At 42.2% G+C, this 16,548-nt stretch overlaps 1 protein-coding gene across 1 annotated transcript in view; it reads right to left on the bottom strand.

The window, feature by feature from the left end:
- Positions 1 to 16,211, bottom strand: part of LOC130389138 (microtubule-associated protein 1A-like) — a 36,412-nt gene extending 20,201 nt beyond the window's left edge. Inside the window, 2 exon segments of the mRNA XM_056598809.1 lie at positions 12,812 to 12,913; positions 16,156 to 16,211. The gene's annotated coding sequence lies outside the window, so the exon portion shown is untranslated.
- Positions 16,212 to 16,548: the final 337 nt, after the last annotated feature.

The following is a 16,548-nucleotide window of genomic DNA, read 5'->3' as shown; positions in this document are numbered from 1 at the left end:
AAGCATCTTATAGAAAGCATTTAAGTAGGATAGCCGCCTGCTGCAGAGTTCAGGTAGGACTTAGACTCTGTTCGGCCCCTTGTAATCAGGAAATGTTGAACTTGTTGAACTAACTTGCTGCTTGGCTTTTTTGAAAAATCAGTAAGATATTAAGTGGAAGCTGAAATATCCATCAACAATATCAATATCGACATTGGGTAGTAAACTAGCAATGCAAATTAGCGTTCCATCACTGCCTATCGGAGCTGCAGCAGATAAATTAGACGACTGCAGAGTAATATGCCCGGGAATGAATGCCTATTGTAACCTTCCAAACTATAGACTAAAGCACAGTGTCAGTGGGTTTTTGTCCAGTGGGAAGGGGCTTACGAGTCCTTAATATAGCAAAGTTGTCTTTATCTAGGCAGGGCAAGGCAAGGCAAGGCAAGGCAAATACATGTCTGTATGTTTACATTGTAAATAAAATACATTTAGATATAATATCACTAGTAGCATAATTTTCTACACAAAGGGCTTAGATTTAGATGACACAGTACAGTTGGCATAAAGTATATCATTTCAAACACCAAAGGCCTGAAGTATATGATGACACAACATGAAGGACCGAGAGTAAATGAGTCACAACACACAGGGCATTAAGTCTATGATGTCACAACACAAGGGCCTAAAGAATATGATGTTGCAAACACCAAAGGCCTTAAGTCTATGATGACACTACACAAAGGGTCTTTGGTCTATGATGATATAGGGCTTGGGGATTTTTTCAAGTAGATTTACACATTTTCATTTTAACTTTCCCTGCAATGGGCAATCGGTAACAGGCGAAATCAGGATTTGCGATAGCCGTGGCAGCTACGTAAAAATCGGGACATCGTTGCAGTGTGACACAGTGTAGCCTGCTAAAAATTCAATGAAAAAGACAATGGAGGTCCAAGAAGGATGGCAAACTTTTGCAATTCTTCTTCAATAAACAAAGCTTTCGCCGTTGTCCAGAAATACCTTGAGTTTACTTTGTTTGTTTGTTTGTTTTATCCCCCTGTCGCACGGAAGTGACGATTCTGTCAACCAATCAACGGACGGCACGTGTAGCTTCATCTTTTCGGTACCCTTTCAGACCGCTTGGTACCCCAACGTAGGAGTACCGAAAAATAGGTACGGCTCAGTTGGGACCCTGCCCAACTTTTGGCGGTGGAAACGCCAATATAAGCGGCCCGTTCCGCACTGTACCACACTGAATCGTATCGCAAAAAATCGTACCACACCACTCGGTGGAAACAAGGCATAAGTCTATGATGACAAGGCACAGAGACCCTCAAGTCCATGATGTCAGCAACAAAGAGACCCTTATGTCGAAGCGCTGCATTATACGACTTGCAGAGGCTTACAAGTATTTGGCTTGCTGAAAATCAAACTGGGCAACACCCCATCCTCACAAACACCTCCCTCCCAGACCGGCTGCATTAGATGAACAGGCTGAGTGAGTCCATGTCAGCAAATGACAGCGCGCATGTTGGGGTGCTGCTGGTGAGGACAGTTCAGGAAGTGGAGGAGTGTGGTGGAGGGCCTGATGGAGGGATCAATGTTTGTGACGCTGCTGCAGCAGAAGAGAGGAACACTAGACACTGAGGCAACACCTCTGTGCCAACGAATATGGCTCCTGTCAGCACAAATGCATTCCTCCAGTATAACTGCCACGTCTCTCCTGCCTCCTTCAGGTTCCCTTCCTTTCTCCCTTACTGAGTAAATAAATTGTAGTTATTATATAGATAGTTGATCGTCTCATTACATCTGCTGTATGCTATCTTTTTGCACAAAGAGCTCCCTTTCTCCATAGATTCTGTTTCTGCTCTATATAAGCCATAACGATGTAGACAGACTAGGGAATATGGAAGAGGACAACAGAGAAGGAGATGAACCGTTTCTCAAGTGAACGTCCTTGTTACCAGTAATGGAAGGAATGCTTTGTGGAGAGGAAGACTAAATCTTTGTAGAGAGAAGGAAGAGAAGACAGACAGATTGGTGAGAGAGACAGAAGCTTTGTCATTCAGCACCACCTATAACTTCAGTTATCTGTGTGTGAAATTGCATATGTAGTCCTCAGGGTATAGATAACGTTGTAGATATAGCTATATAAAGGAGTATGCACTTGCACACATAAACACATACACATCTACTCTAAACTAGCTGAAAAGGGAGTAAAGCATCAAACAGCAGCCAGAGAGGCGGGAACCACTGCAAAGGCTGCTCACTGCTGCATTCCCCAAGCCCCAGCCCCTCCATTGTTTTACACCATACTTTCCGATCAGTAGCAGTCTGCTTCATTTCTTCCCACTCTCCTGCTCTTCCTTTCTGATTCTTTGGAGCAGTTCTTTGGTTTGAGAGGTGGTACAATCATATGTGTATCTACAGTGTTGAGCAGTTATGCTCTTCTGATGATGTACTTTTCACCTTAATATTTTGTCCAGTTTGCTTTTGGATTTGTTGGCTCAGCACTCTTTGCATCTAAGAATTGAAGTTGTTGTTTTTTTGCCATTAGTTTTGTCTATCTTGAATGAAAGAATCAGCTGCACACAATAAACTCTTCATATATATATTTTTTTCCATTTCAAAATCACTATGAAAATACATACAGTATATGTAAAAAGGATTGGAACTATTTTAAGAATCACTTAAGTGGGGCGTCTTTGGTTGTTTGGAAAAGCATTACTCATACAAGCATCCCACATCCAACGGGATAAAAGGCACAGAGATAGAAAGATGGAGGATTTGTTGGGTGACTTTGTTTCACAAGATGGTGGCTGAACATGTGTTTAAGGGCACTGGAGTGTGAACAGCAAGATTCAGTCCACCATAAGGGGAGGCAGAGAATGGGAGCCGGCACAGTGGGAATTAAAAACAGATGTTATTTATAAACTATGGTAACATGTTATCTATGCTATATGTTGCCATGTTGAATACTCTAGCGGCCTCTCACTTTTCAGTGCAATGGAGGGGCACCCAAACCCTTCCAACAGTCTAGGTCTAGGTACGAAGCTGTGAGCCGTACGCTTGGGCATTGGTCAAGAACAATTAGACAGGACATATGCTAATGCTCCTGATAGATCAGCTCTCCGTTTCCTAGACTTAATTGGCCTGTCAGTAATGGAAAATTTCCCTTTGAGGTGTAGACGGTGGCAGTCAATAGCTTTGCATTGTTGAACGGTGATAGAAAGTGAGCAATGTTTAGGCAAAGAACGAAAAATAAATGTCTGACCTGCAAATGGAATGTTCCTCAGTAAATATAAAGTTGGGCTGTGGGGTCCGTCCGATGTTAGATTAGCTGACCTAGTCCATTATTGGTAGCATGAAGTGTATTCATATCCATGAAAACAAAGACTTTACCCTCTCAAGACCATTAAAACTCGGAAATCAGCCCTGCAAGATACAGTTATGTCAATCTGTGCTGTGGACCACATGCAATTATATAATAAATTCTGCCTCTAATCAAAAAGCTATCTATTGGTCCCCTATGAACATGTTGTGTAATTGCAGAGGGCTAATACATCAATATGAATGCTTAATAAAGTATGCTAACAATCCCTGCAGTCTGCCTTGTGTCAGAATGCTTTAATGGTCAGCGGTGAACTCTTTAGTGAGATGAAGTGTTTGTAATGTGTCGGTCACGTGCTTAATGGGCTATATGACGTGCCGCAGCAAACAAACCAACCCAATCAAGACTAATCTTAATGAGCTTCTCAGTGTATCATGTGATCAAGTGCCCTCCATTATGCTATGATTTAGCAGTCCAACGTCTCCAAATCCCACATCGGCACAGTTTAGGAAGTAAGCACCCGTCTTGCTCTTTGTCCCCGATTAAACCTGTCTAATGATTGGGTTATTCACATATTGTAGTTGAATGGGTTGATTGGAGCAGAATTTACTCATGCCAGTTGGGAGAGTTTTTCTCCAACATTGTGCTTTGAAGGGAGTTGTAAACTTTTATTCTTTGCATTTCTTCTTAAAAAAAAATTCAACACTTAGATGTTTGAATGTGGTCTATTTGAGATCTTATATAGCTGAGAAAATCATTTATGGATGGTTTTGCCCAAAGTCAACAAAACAACTAAATCGGTTTATTTTATAAATCTATTCGTGAGAATCCTTTTAGTTATACCATGATTTCTTCTTCTTCCTTCTCAAATGTGATTTGAAAGAAGAAGTTTTGGAACCAGCTGGTCCTCTTATGCGTCTTTAATAGCCCATATTACTGTTGAGGATTTGTGGATTCAGTTGAGGGTTAAGTCACAATGTGACTCAGCACTCTGAGCACTGTTGTACACTCAAGAGGCTAAATAGGCTTTAGTAGCCCTGTTATGAACAGAATAATACTAGCATATCGCATAGACAACCGCATATCTGTATGGAGGAGAGAGCTGTAAGCATTGGCACAAAGTAGTCAAAGACACATTCAAGCTAAAACCATACAGCAAACAGAGTCACAGTCACAAATATACAATGGAGCCATAAACTGAGAGCTTAAAGGGAGTGATTTCATCTAGGTGAAGCAGCCTTTGACCAACACAAGCAGCCTAGTTATTGAGCTTTACCTCAAAAGTATACTTTAAACCGTCTTAAAATTTCCTCACTTCGGCTGCATAAATAAGCTTATTTTATTAGTAGCCAAGCTGAAATTAGGTGACAAAACGTTGTAATATTGGCTCCTGTTTTTATACTTTAGATGCAAAATATACACCAAACATTTGACCTGAAAGAATGAGTTCTAAGGAGCAAGTGTGTTGCAATTAGGATTGCAATTCATTACAAACCAGAAATAGTCCAGAAACAGTCCACCTATATATGCTCCATCACGCCTACAAGCACAACAAGCTAGGCCTACTAGTTATGACGTAGCTTTTTTCATTAATAAATGCGTGTGTTTTTTCATGTATTACCAGAAAACTTCTGCATAGGGTCCAATACTGCCGACTATAACCATCATTACTGGTCCAATAGCGCCAACTAGAACCAGTCACACTAGTCCAATACTATGGTTCAATATCGCAAACTAAAAATAGTAGACACATTAGACATGGTCTAATACTCCAAACTAGCTTCACTTGTCCAAAAGCAACAACTAGAACCAGCCTCACTGGTCCAATACCACTGACTAGACCAAGCCTCACTACTCCAATACTATGGTACAATACCACAGACTAGAACCAGTCTCCCAGGTCAAAAACAGCTAACTAGACCAAGCTTCACTAGTCCAATACTCTATGGTCCAATACTACCATTGCCACCAACTAGCCTACTCACTTCAATGCAACCTAGAGTTGGCGGCACTTGCGACACATAACCGAAGATTTGTTATCAACAGAGAAAAAACAGGTTGTTGGAAAATATAAGCGTCGCATCTTTCTTTTTTTTTTGCGTCGAAGGGGTGGAGGTGGTCCGTTTTTAGAACCTCCTAGACTATGTCTGATATTGTCTCATTTTAAAAGCATTGCTCTTCTTAGGCCCACGTAAACCAAAATACCAAAACAATAACATTGCAACCGCCTAACATTCTTTTATACATTATTTTATTATGTAATGTTGCAGTTCCTATTTTGCCTTATATTGCCCGAAATTGTTTTTGTGTCAAGGCGTCTAATCAAATGCATTAATCACGTCTGATGGAAAGCCCTCTCCTGTGTCTTGTTTTATGTCAAGTTCGACTTAATAGATCGACTGCTTGGCTCGTTATGCTGTCTCATGCCCTAATTTATTTCTTGGACTTGTAGGCTACACAAACTGCGGACGAAGCGCATATTGTTGCAAGGGGTGCTGTTGAGCAAAGTCACGGCGACAAACAGGATGATGAACGTCGTTTCCTAAGAAACCGGCTGGCATGCCGTCTATTAAGGATAACGTCACGTCTGTCAACCAAAAATATCTTCTCAATTCGGATCAAAAACACAATAGTTGTTAATTGTTTTCACATGCAAACACCTATGAATTGACTTACCGCCACAAAAAGCATGCCTTATTTCGTTTACATACCGTTAAATTTGAAGAGCTACTTTACCGGAGAGTTGTGTCTCGGAGGAGAGTCGGCTGCGCGTTTGTGTGCGTCAGCTGCACTAAAGTGGAGGAGAGCGAGGAGAAGAGAGAGACGAGAGAGCGAGGCGCGCGAGAGGCGCGCGACAGGCGCGCGAGAGAGAAAAGAGAGAGAGAGAGAGAGAGAGAGAGAGAGAGAGAGAGAGAGAGAGAGAGAGAGAGAGAGAGAGGCGCGCGCGCGCGCGCGCGAGAGAGAGAGAGAGAGAGAGAAAGAGAGAGAGAGAGAGAGAGAGAGAGAGAGAGAGAGAGAGAGAGAGAGAGAGAGAGAGAGAGAGAGAGAGAGTGGACGAGAGAAGTAGAGAGAGTAGAATTTGGCATACAGGTATATCTTCACGAACGCAGACTGTTGGGATCGAAGTACGCGCGGGCTGCGGCAGGATGGTGTGAAGCAGGAGCCCTCAGCCTTTAGCTGCGTCCCGTTGCAGCTCTGAGCCAGGGAGGGGCGCACGCGACTCACATATTGCACCAGTTCACACCCGTGACGAGCTGATAAACTGTTGTTCGCATGAATGGATGAACTCCATGCATCGGGGTGGTGGGGTTTATTAACCCTATGTTTTAATAATTGAATGACGCAGCATTTTATCAACAGGTAGACTACAAACAAAATCCTATGATTGCATTTAACACCAGAGCTCTCTTCAGTGTTAAGATGTTGCGTTAAATTCATGTGGGGGTTATGACAATGGATTACACCCCCATTCAAAACAGCGGTCTTAAACAGCTTTTGACCTGTGTTATTATGCGTCGCATTGTGTGGTGGCCTAAATATGTTGGCTGTTGCTGCACTTCTAACGCACGATAGCCTACGTGTTTGTGCCTGTATCAGAGAAAAGATATTCACTCTGTCTATCACTTGGTACCCTTTCACTCACTCTACTGTCGCCTCTTCTCCCACCCCACCAAGACTGCATGGATTGCAGACCCTGGGATCGTTATCAAGGCTTTGCATTATTCAACAGTTGCTTCAATAATTTATGATTCAAGCGTCAAATTGGAAGACGGCCTAGTACTTCTGAAATGTCTCCCTCGGAAACACACGCGCACACACACACACACACACACACACACACACACACACACACACACACACACACACACACACACACACACACACACACACACACACCAAACAACACACACATTTACACATGTATTTATGAAGTAGAGTAAGATGTCATAATACATTTCCATTGTGGGAGAGTATCCACAATGAAGTGTGTATAGCCTGTAACCCACATGAGCTTGCTTTGGCATCCATCGAATGCTCTTCTTGTAAATTAAACTCAAAATATTATGCAGCAAAATTCTAATACAAATAAAAATATGTTCAATCAAGCGCTTCTGGATTCACCAAAGCTAGGCAAGCAGGCTATCGCTCAGTGAGATTAAAATGTCCACAATGACACTGCAGTTCAGCGCTATCGGATTAGCATTATGAAATCCATTTCATTCAGCCGAAATGTAGCTCAGAAAACCCCATTGAAGACTGTTTTGAAGTAATTTAAAAATGTTTTTCCCTGGGGAAAAGAAAACACCTTCATGGAAATGTTGATTCCAAAAAATCGAGCTGTGAATCTGTTTCTAATTGCAGTAACCATTTGTGACTTCATCACCACACCCTGAACCACTTCTACCTGGAAACAGGTCAACTTTTGGGACAAATATATTGTAGAGCTTCTCATCATTTTGAGGAACCATCCTTCACTATTTTGATGGTATTTTTTACAAGGTTTCTAGGTTGCAAGATATGCAACCAACGGAAGCTGATGAATGCTCACAGGGCCTTAAAACATGGATGTTTGAACTGCTCACCCTTCTCCGTGTCGCTGCAGGCACCAGGGAGTGTTTTACTAGAAAGCACCCGACAACACGATGTGCAGCGATGCAGACAGAGCGGAGTACACTGTACGCAAGCTCTTTCCCCACGATGGCTCAGCACAGAGAGCATGACACGGGATCTAACAACTTATTTTTCTCTGCTATAACAATCGTGAAGTTGCAGCATGTTTTCTGCAGACATGGCTGTTGGTGAGCAATATGAAGTGTAGGAATTTCCATTCTGTGTTTTTCCATGATGGCATCCATCTGATGTGTGTATAAGTCTGAAATGGGACAGAGAAGGACAGGGAGAGTGTTTGGGAAGGCGCACGTATATTTTGGGATGTTCCAGGATAAAGTGACCCACAAAAGAAAGAGTAGGTCACCTTGATTTATATTTAGCTTAAGCAACATATCAGGCTTATCAGACTCCCTTCCCACACACGCACGCAATCACGCACCCACAGAGACACACATACACAAGCACCTTCACACACACAAACACAGAATAGTGATGTAGAGGTCAGACGATGAAACTGCAATGTAAATCACACCCTGCATGGCTGGGGGCTCTATGACACAGCAGAAATAAAAACAATAGTCATGAATAGCTACCCTCTTCCTACATCCATTTTCATTACCAGAGAAATGTAGACACATGGTGTTTTTTCCTTAATTTTACCATTATGTTTTTCTCCTGACCCAGTCATTGAATGCAAGTAATTTACTTGCTTTTTCATTACTTCCTTGATTGTACGAAACTTAAATATGTATTTAAAAAGTGATACATAACTACAAAACGACTATACCTAATGATCTTATAACTAATAAATAATCAACCTGACATCCTGTTTATCATTTGACTTCTGAATGGCTGGTTGTGTCAGAGACACGAAACCATGCGTCTACCACCATTATCGTTTGCTATGTCTGCGTCTAACCCCAAATGGTGGAGAATACTGCAATTACAAAAAATCAACAATTATGCCATTAAACCCTAATAATAATTCAAATCCTGGAGTACTGAGATCAATGTGATTATTTATATGTGCATTCTCGCATATTCTTCCTTTACTATCTCCTGCTGCCATTCAGAGAGTTTGCTATTCTCAGGATTAGCAGCACTTGCAGGAATATTACATGGATGCACACTGCTGTATTCTTTTTAGTGGTTTGTATAATGCTTCGGTTACCACAGTTCACTTGATGTAACACACACAGCTTAAACATTTTGCTGCTATAAGCAAGGAGAGAGGTATGCTTAGTCAGCTATTTTACAGCTTCCTAATGTATCTAAAACACAAAAGTGAAGCAAATCAATGGCTGAAACAGCAACAAAGCATATGCTCCATGTCCTGAGCCTATGAAAGGAAGTGCACTTCTGTTAAGTGAGTGGAAATGGAAATAAAAACAAAAATCTAAAGGAGCAAATGATATTGATGCAATTTATAAAGCCACATGTGAACCTACTCTTACTATTTAACTGTAACAACTTCAGGACGCTACTCCAACCATAGGTCGGCTAATCAGATTTGCTTGGAGCTGCTTATCTGGCTTATGTGAGAATTTCCCCCCGTCTGCCACATACATACAATGTATATCAATACAACACACACACACACACACACACACACACACACACTTACACCCTTTACACAGAGGTCTCATCGTAGGACAAACCATGGTATCACCCTTAACCCAAACAATGGGACCTTTATGTACCAGAGCAGGGGTAATAGACTAAACAAGTGAAGATAAGTTTGCTGCCTGTTCCTTGGTACATAAAAGGAGCAGACCCATACTTATTTCTCTACACAAGAGAGACAGAAAGAGAGAGAGGCTTGGTGCACAGTGAATTTAGTGTGGGAGTAAGTGAGAGTAAATCACTGACACTAATCCCTGCTCTACTGCAGCCAGGTCCTGGCCTGACCGGGCCATGCCCGGTCAGGCCAGTGAGCGAGCAAGTGAGAGTGATAGAGTGAGTGAGTGAGGGCGTGAGTGAGGGCGTGAGTGAGGGCGTGAGTGAGTGAGTGAGTGAGTGAGTGAGTGAGTGAGTGAGTGAGTGAGTGAGTGAGTGAGTGAGTGAGTGAGTGAGTGAGTGAGTGAGTGAGTGAATGAATTGGTGGGTGAGTGAGTGGGTGGGTGAGTGAGTGGGTGGGTGAGTTGGTGGGTGGGTGAGTGAGTGGGTGGTCGATGAGGCCAGTGAGCAAGCAAGTGAGAGTGATAGAGTGAGTGAGTGAGTGAGGGCGTGAGTGAGTGAGTGAGTGAGTGAGTGAGTGAGTGAGTGAGTGAGTGAGTGAGTGAGTGAGTGAGTGAGTGAGTGAGTCAGTGAGTGAGTGAGTGAGTGAGTGAGTGAGTGAGTGAGTGAGTGAGTGAGTGAGTGAGTGAGTGAGAGAGGGAGAGAGTGAAAGAGAGAGAGAGAGAGAGAGAGAGAGAGAGAGAGAGAGAGAGAGAGAGAGAGAGAGAGAGAGAGAGAGAGAGAGAGAGAGAGAGAGAGAGAGAGAGAGAGATGTAATGAGCTGTGTGTGTGTGAGTGAGTGAGTGAGTGAGTGAGTGAGTGAGTGAGTGAGTGAGTGAGTGAGTGAGTGAGTGAGTGAGTGAATGAATTGGTGGGTGAGTGAGTGGGTGGGTGAGTGAGTGGGTGGGTGAGTTGGTGGGTGGGTGAGTGAGTGGGTGGTCGATGAGGCCAGTGAGCAAGCAAGTGAGAGTGATAGAGTGAGTGAGTGAGTGAGGGCGTGAGTGAGTGAGTGAGTGAGTGAGTGAGTGAGTGAGTGAGAGAGGGAGAGAGTGAAAGAGAGAGAGAGAGAGAGAGAGAGAGAGAGAGAGAGAGAGATGTAATGAGCTGTGTGTGTGTGAGCGTGTGTGTGTGTGTGTGTGTGTGTGTGTGTGTGTGTGTGTGTGTGTGTGTGTGTGTGTGTGTGTGTGTGTGTGTGTGTGTGTGTGTGTGTGTGTGTGTGTGTGTGTGTGTGTGTGTGTGTGTGTGTTCAAGGCTAGCTCAGGGTTTAGTGTGTGGTGATGGTATTCGAGAACCTTCACACCTCCACGCAGAGCCCTCAATTAATTAAATATTTGCGATTTGCAATATAAATGCACCTAGTTGACCGAAAATTCGTAACCACAAACCGCTTTAAACCTGGCACAGCTAAGATACCTACATCCTTACATATTGCATGCTGGAAGAGAACAGGTTTGCTGAAAAATATGTTATATTTGATTTCACTAGAGGAAGGGCTATAACCTGCATCATCAGTACACCATGAAGAAGCCAATGCTCAAGCAGTGTTACAGTGTCTAACCCTTTATCTTCACCCAGATTTTCCCAGGAGGTTCTGTGGGTCTTTTAAACTAGACCTTGAAGGTCTAGTTTAGAACAACCTGTGTGTGATTCAGAGGGTCTCCATCCATTGTTCTCTCTCCAATAGGAGAGAAATTGAAGGACAACTGGGGTCCATTGGCCAGAACAGCAAACTTCCTGTGGACCCAGTGCAATGTGATCCTCCAGTCTATTTCTGTAGCGTTTGGATTCCTCTCACCTCAGGGTTATTGATCTACAATATACTGCAGGCTAAAGAAAGAGGATTCTGATGGATAAGGAATAAGTCGATCCCCTGGAATCCTCGATCCCTTCCCCAGCTTTCCCACCAACAAAGAAAGCAAAATAAACATCACATCCATTGCAGAGATTAAATGATCCACTCACTTGAACATAGGTCTAACAATGATGTCAAATGTATGTGTGAAGTTAAACACATAACTTTAATGACCTAATCCACTGACGGTTAATTTTCTACAGATGATTATAAATAGCATACTATGGTAAAGTATATATTACTTAATCGAGGAATGACATCTTAGTTCGAAGCCTGGATCTTGAATTGGTAAACCAGGAGTGACATGGTCACATACAAGAAAGGCAAGCAGTGTTTTTCAGTTTTTACAAGTGGCAAGATTTCAGCCGGCTATACAGGGAGTTACAGTAGTGAAGGTGAGGTGACATAGAGACAAACCGCGGGACACCCCCTTGTTCATGTGCTGTGTACCTGACACACACACACACACACGCACACACATAAATATATTACTTAGCAGAGTTGTTGCGTTAATTTTACAAGAGTGAATAAGAGCCTAAGTACATAGAGAGAAATAAGGAGAAAATACATATACTAAACACTTATACTAAATCAAAACAACAACAACATCAACAACAACAACAACAACAACAACGCTCAGATCCATACTGTCAAGATTCAAGCTCTAGATAAGGATCCAGTATAAGGTCTTCGTTATCTGTGCTTCAGTGATCATGCTTGGTGAAGTCTTCATAAGTCTAAATGGTCAGGAAATTATGAAGCTACATGCATGCCTATTCAATTACATCCCGTTGCAAATAAATACAGAAATACCTCAAATATCATTGCACAGGGATAAGATGCACCATGCATGTATACATGGTAGGGGGATGCAGTACTGAAAAATAACAACAAATTGTAAGGATCATGTTATGAAAGGTGGGCCTCCAAGTGGATCAGAGTGTGCTTTGCTGCATCAAGGTGAGAAGAGGTATGGAACCATCTACTTGTCTTGCTGTATGGAAATCATTAAATCCATATATAACATGTTTACCTCGAGTCAAGTCGGGAAATATCTAGGCTGAGCCCTATCCATTATTTTACATAATTTTGAATAATTTGAACTCTGCTTATGAAACACTTGTTTGTATTTCAGCAGTTTATGCATGTTTATTTATTAAGGTCAGTAATAGTGGCCTGTTAAAATAGTCAGATAAACATACAAATTGTTTCCGGAGTGAACAGAAAATTAGGCAGGCTTATATGGGCACAATCCCATTGAACACCAACAGAGTGCAAACAATTGATTCATTGACCCGTTTAACGTCTATACAGGTACTCACCTCTGACGTCGGCAGAGAAGTGAGCCGAATGACGTGTTATAAAGTGCAGAAGCTGCTGTTGGAGATCACAGGTGTTGAGGTCTACGTCCCAAGAGCGAATCCCTAGAGGATAACGTTATATAGTACAGTGTAAGGACAATTGCATCACAAAAATCCAAATTCTGAACTACTAATTTGTCATTTGTCACACATAAACACACACACACACACACACACACACACACACACACACACACACACACACACACACACACACACACACACACACACACACACACACACACACACACACACACAAACACACAAACAATGTCAAAAATATACAGGGATCGGTTTGTCAATTCTATAGTAGTAGTAGTAGTAGTAGTAATAGTTAGAAAAAAATTATTAAGAATCGAGAGGTGGGGTCTTACTACACTCCTTCGATGCTTCTTCCTACATCCCACCCCTCTCTCTCTTGTGCTGTCACAGCTCCTGTTTTATAGTTTCCGCTAGATGTCATCCTGTCATCCTAAGTTGCCTTTCAACAGTGTTTATTAGTAATATGTCTCAGATGTTTAGTCTATTTCGTTTTCCCAGTTCCTTTATTCTCTGCTCAGTGTTCACTTAATGCCACTTTTTGTTATTCGCAAAGCAAGTATTGTAAAGAAGTCAGCTCTCTTAGCATCTATTCTTATTTTTCATGTCACAAGGTAGGACCTGGTAATATGCTCTTTTGTTCTTTTGTTGTGGAGGAAAACAAATCCTACTCTGTGCTTGGGTCCACACACTGCACATTGTGCTCAACAATTAGATAATTTGTGGACACGACTGTCAGTATGCAAACAGCAAATCGCTTCTTTGCAAAAATCAAAGCTGTTTAATAACTTGCTTTGCCCTCTGGGACTGGAGTGCAGACTGGAGGCTGCAGTCTTTTATTCCAAGGAAATGCTGTGTCACTGTTATAACAGCTAGCACTGGTGTTTTCAACAGGCATGCAAAAGCATTCTCCCCGCTTGGTGTCATAGCCTTTAAGGTTTGCTTCCTTTTGAGAGAAAAAATGCTTCATCATTTGAAGAACATATAACATTACATTATATTTATTTAGCTGATGCTTTTGTCCAAAGCGACTTACAGAGACACTTATAACTTCATTCAACCATGAAGTGGAACCCCAAAACGTGCAAGAGGTGATATGAAACGGTAATAGATATTTACATATAATAAGATTCACAGGATCGTTAAAAGATGAGGTAACACCTGGTGATTGATATACTAGAGGATGACACGTGATGCACCTATTACCCATAGGAGGACTGAACACAACAAGGTTGTAGGATGATGCAAGAAAGACTGCAGCCTTTAATCAGGTGACTTCATGTGGTCATGGGTTACGCCCATAGAGGGCAGGCTGACTCTGACATACTTAAATGTATTCCTCCTAAAAGAATAAATGAAAAACCCAATTGTGAGTCGTATGATCTTCAGTGGCTTTACGGTTTGCGATGTTAATTGCCGATTTAAGACATTCATCCCTTTTCTTCAGTATCACAACCCGCAAGCTGCCAGGTTGCCTTGGCAACTCTAAACTGCTGATACCCCCTTAAAAGAAAATAAATAAAACCCTTAGGAGAAAAATAATAAAGCAAAGGAAATATAAACTACAATATACTCTTAAGTAACTCCACTCATTCATATGTATGAATATAGGATTTAATGTTATGTTAATCGGACTCCCTTGACATATTGACAGGTGTAATTGGACATCCAACACTCGTTAACGGCAAGCTATATATCAACTTGTCCCCGTTTAGGATGCTAAGCCTCGCGCAACTATACCGCTAACAAACTACAAACTACACATCGACAATGGTTAAGGGTACACTAAATAGAGAACCTACATTACTGACAACATGTATGAATGTATAGAATATTTAACTACCTGAATCACTAAATGAAAAACACGATTGTGAGTCGGCTGATCTTCAGTGGCTTAGTGGTCTCAACGTTAACTGCCAACTGAAGACCGCAGCCCTCGCCCACGTATCAATCCGCTGCTGGTCTCGTGGCTTTAATGCTCTAACATCGAAATGCTTGATATTGAATAGTGGTGCCTGCAAGTGCATGCATGAAAAATAATATGAATATAGTGGATAATTACACATACATTTACAATGGGCCACAAAGCTACAGCCTAGAAAGAATTAAATGTTTGCGTGTCCTTCCTCATCCCTACAGTATGCTCACTTATCAACTTCGACTATAGAAGGTTCATGCAGGAAATAACCAAGGAATAATTCTGAGGTAGATGGGCCTGGAAAGGGAACACACTTTAAAGATGGCCGCCTTCTGTGAATGATCTGTTGCTTTGTTCAGAGCAGGCGATGTGTAGATCAAATAAAATGGGCATCGGCCTCATCAAAAGATTCTGACATTTCCATCTATAGGCCTACCATGTCCATACTGTGGTGGTGATGGCCTGTTCAATGGAGTAGACACAATTGTGTTACTTGTTTGTGTTCTTTCTTTTAATCTGTCAACATTACCAATATTCCCAAAAAGAACATGTTGGTACTTAAATCATCTACAAGCCCAATTCAAAAGACTTAGCGAGAAATAGCAACAAGTCAAGTTCACACTGTTGTCAAGCCCATTAAGTAGTCATGAAATGTGTTTTTGTTAAGAATTCGAATTATTCTCTGCTATACTTTGGATTGCAACACAGCTTTATGAAGGCTATCGGCTCCTACGGAGTGATTAAACATTGTTCTATTCAGAGAACAGTACAAGCTTACACCATTGTAATGTCAATGAATTTATTATATAAGTCATCATGAATAAATGTAGGCTAAAGACTTTGATAAATTCATATGTGTTCCTTCCTATGAATCATTATAATCATACGAACGATGATCATCCTCATAATAATCATATTCATAATAATTAAAAGCGCATTGTGCATTTCTGAAATCCCAATTTAAGTTTGAGAATAAGTTTGATTCCCCTAAGAGCATTTATCCCCAAGGAATATCCTATTCAAAACGATGTTTTGTCATTAGGACTCACTCCCACCCACACAATTTAAGCACACACAACATGCACAACTTGTAAGTGAACGCATAGCATATAGTCAGGACACACTTTGTTTACCCCCGGAAAGTTACTGCATTGCATACTGCAATGCTGCAGCTGCTCCCGACGTGGCATCCATTTAATGCGCCATAGATAGTTGTCCGTGGGAAAACGCTGTTGTTTCAAAACACAACACAATTCTATACCTTTGGTAGCTCACATCATTCTTTGGTCCACATATTTGAATAACGTCGTTACGTTGGCCAATTTGAAAAACAATTGAAAACACCCACCCCGCTCTATGTGATCTCTAGCGGCGTTGAGTTGATGGTCGGTGGAGATCTCTCCGATGACCACCAGCATGTAATACTTCCGCTGATCGAAGAGCGGTCCGCGCGGCTGTCGCTCTCCGCGGTGCTGATGATGCTCCGGCTCGGACCCGGGTGGCGGTGCGCCTACTCCATCGTCCTCCTCAACCACCGCTAGAGAACCTCGGACCGGAATCTCCATGGCAACAACCCCTCGTGCAGACGCCGGGGCTGATCGCATCGCCATGACAACTGCGCCGGTGTGAGCGAGGGTAAGGTAGGGGTAGTCACGGTGTTCAGTGCGCGGGGGGTAGAGTTGATGGATACAGTTTTTGAGCGGTGGTCTCGTCGTTGATTGGTCCACAGCCCGATTGCAGT

The sequence above is a fragment of the Gadus chalcogrammus genome, chromosome 9 (genome assembly GCF_026213295.1).
Source record: "Gadus chalcogrammus isolate NIFS_2021 chromosome 9, NIFS_Gcha_1.0, whole genome shotgun sequence".
Lineage (NCBI taxonomy): Eukaryota > Metazoa > Chordata > Actinopteri > Gadiformes > Gadidae > Gadus > Gadus chalcogrammus.
The sequence above is the reverse complement of the archived record's forward strand: the minus strand, read 5'-3'. Positions and strand labels throughout refer to the sequence as shown.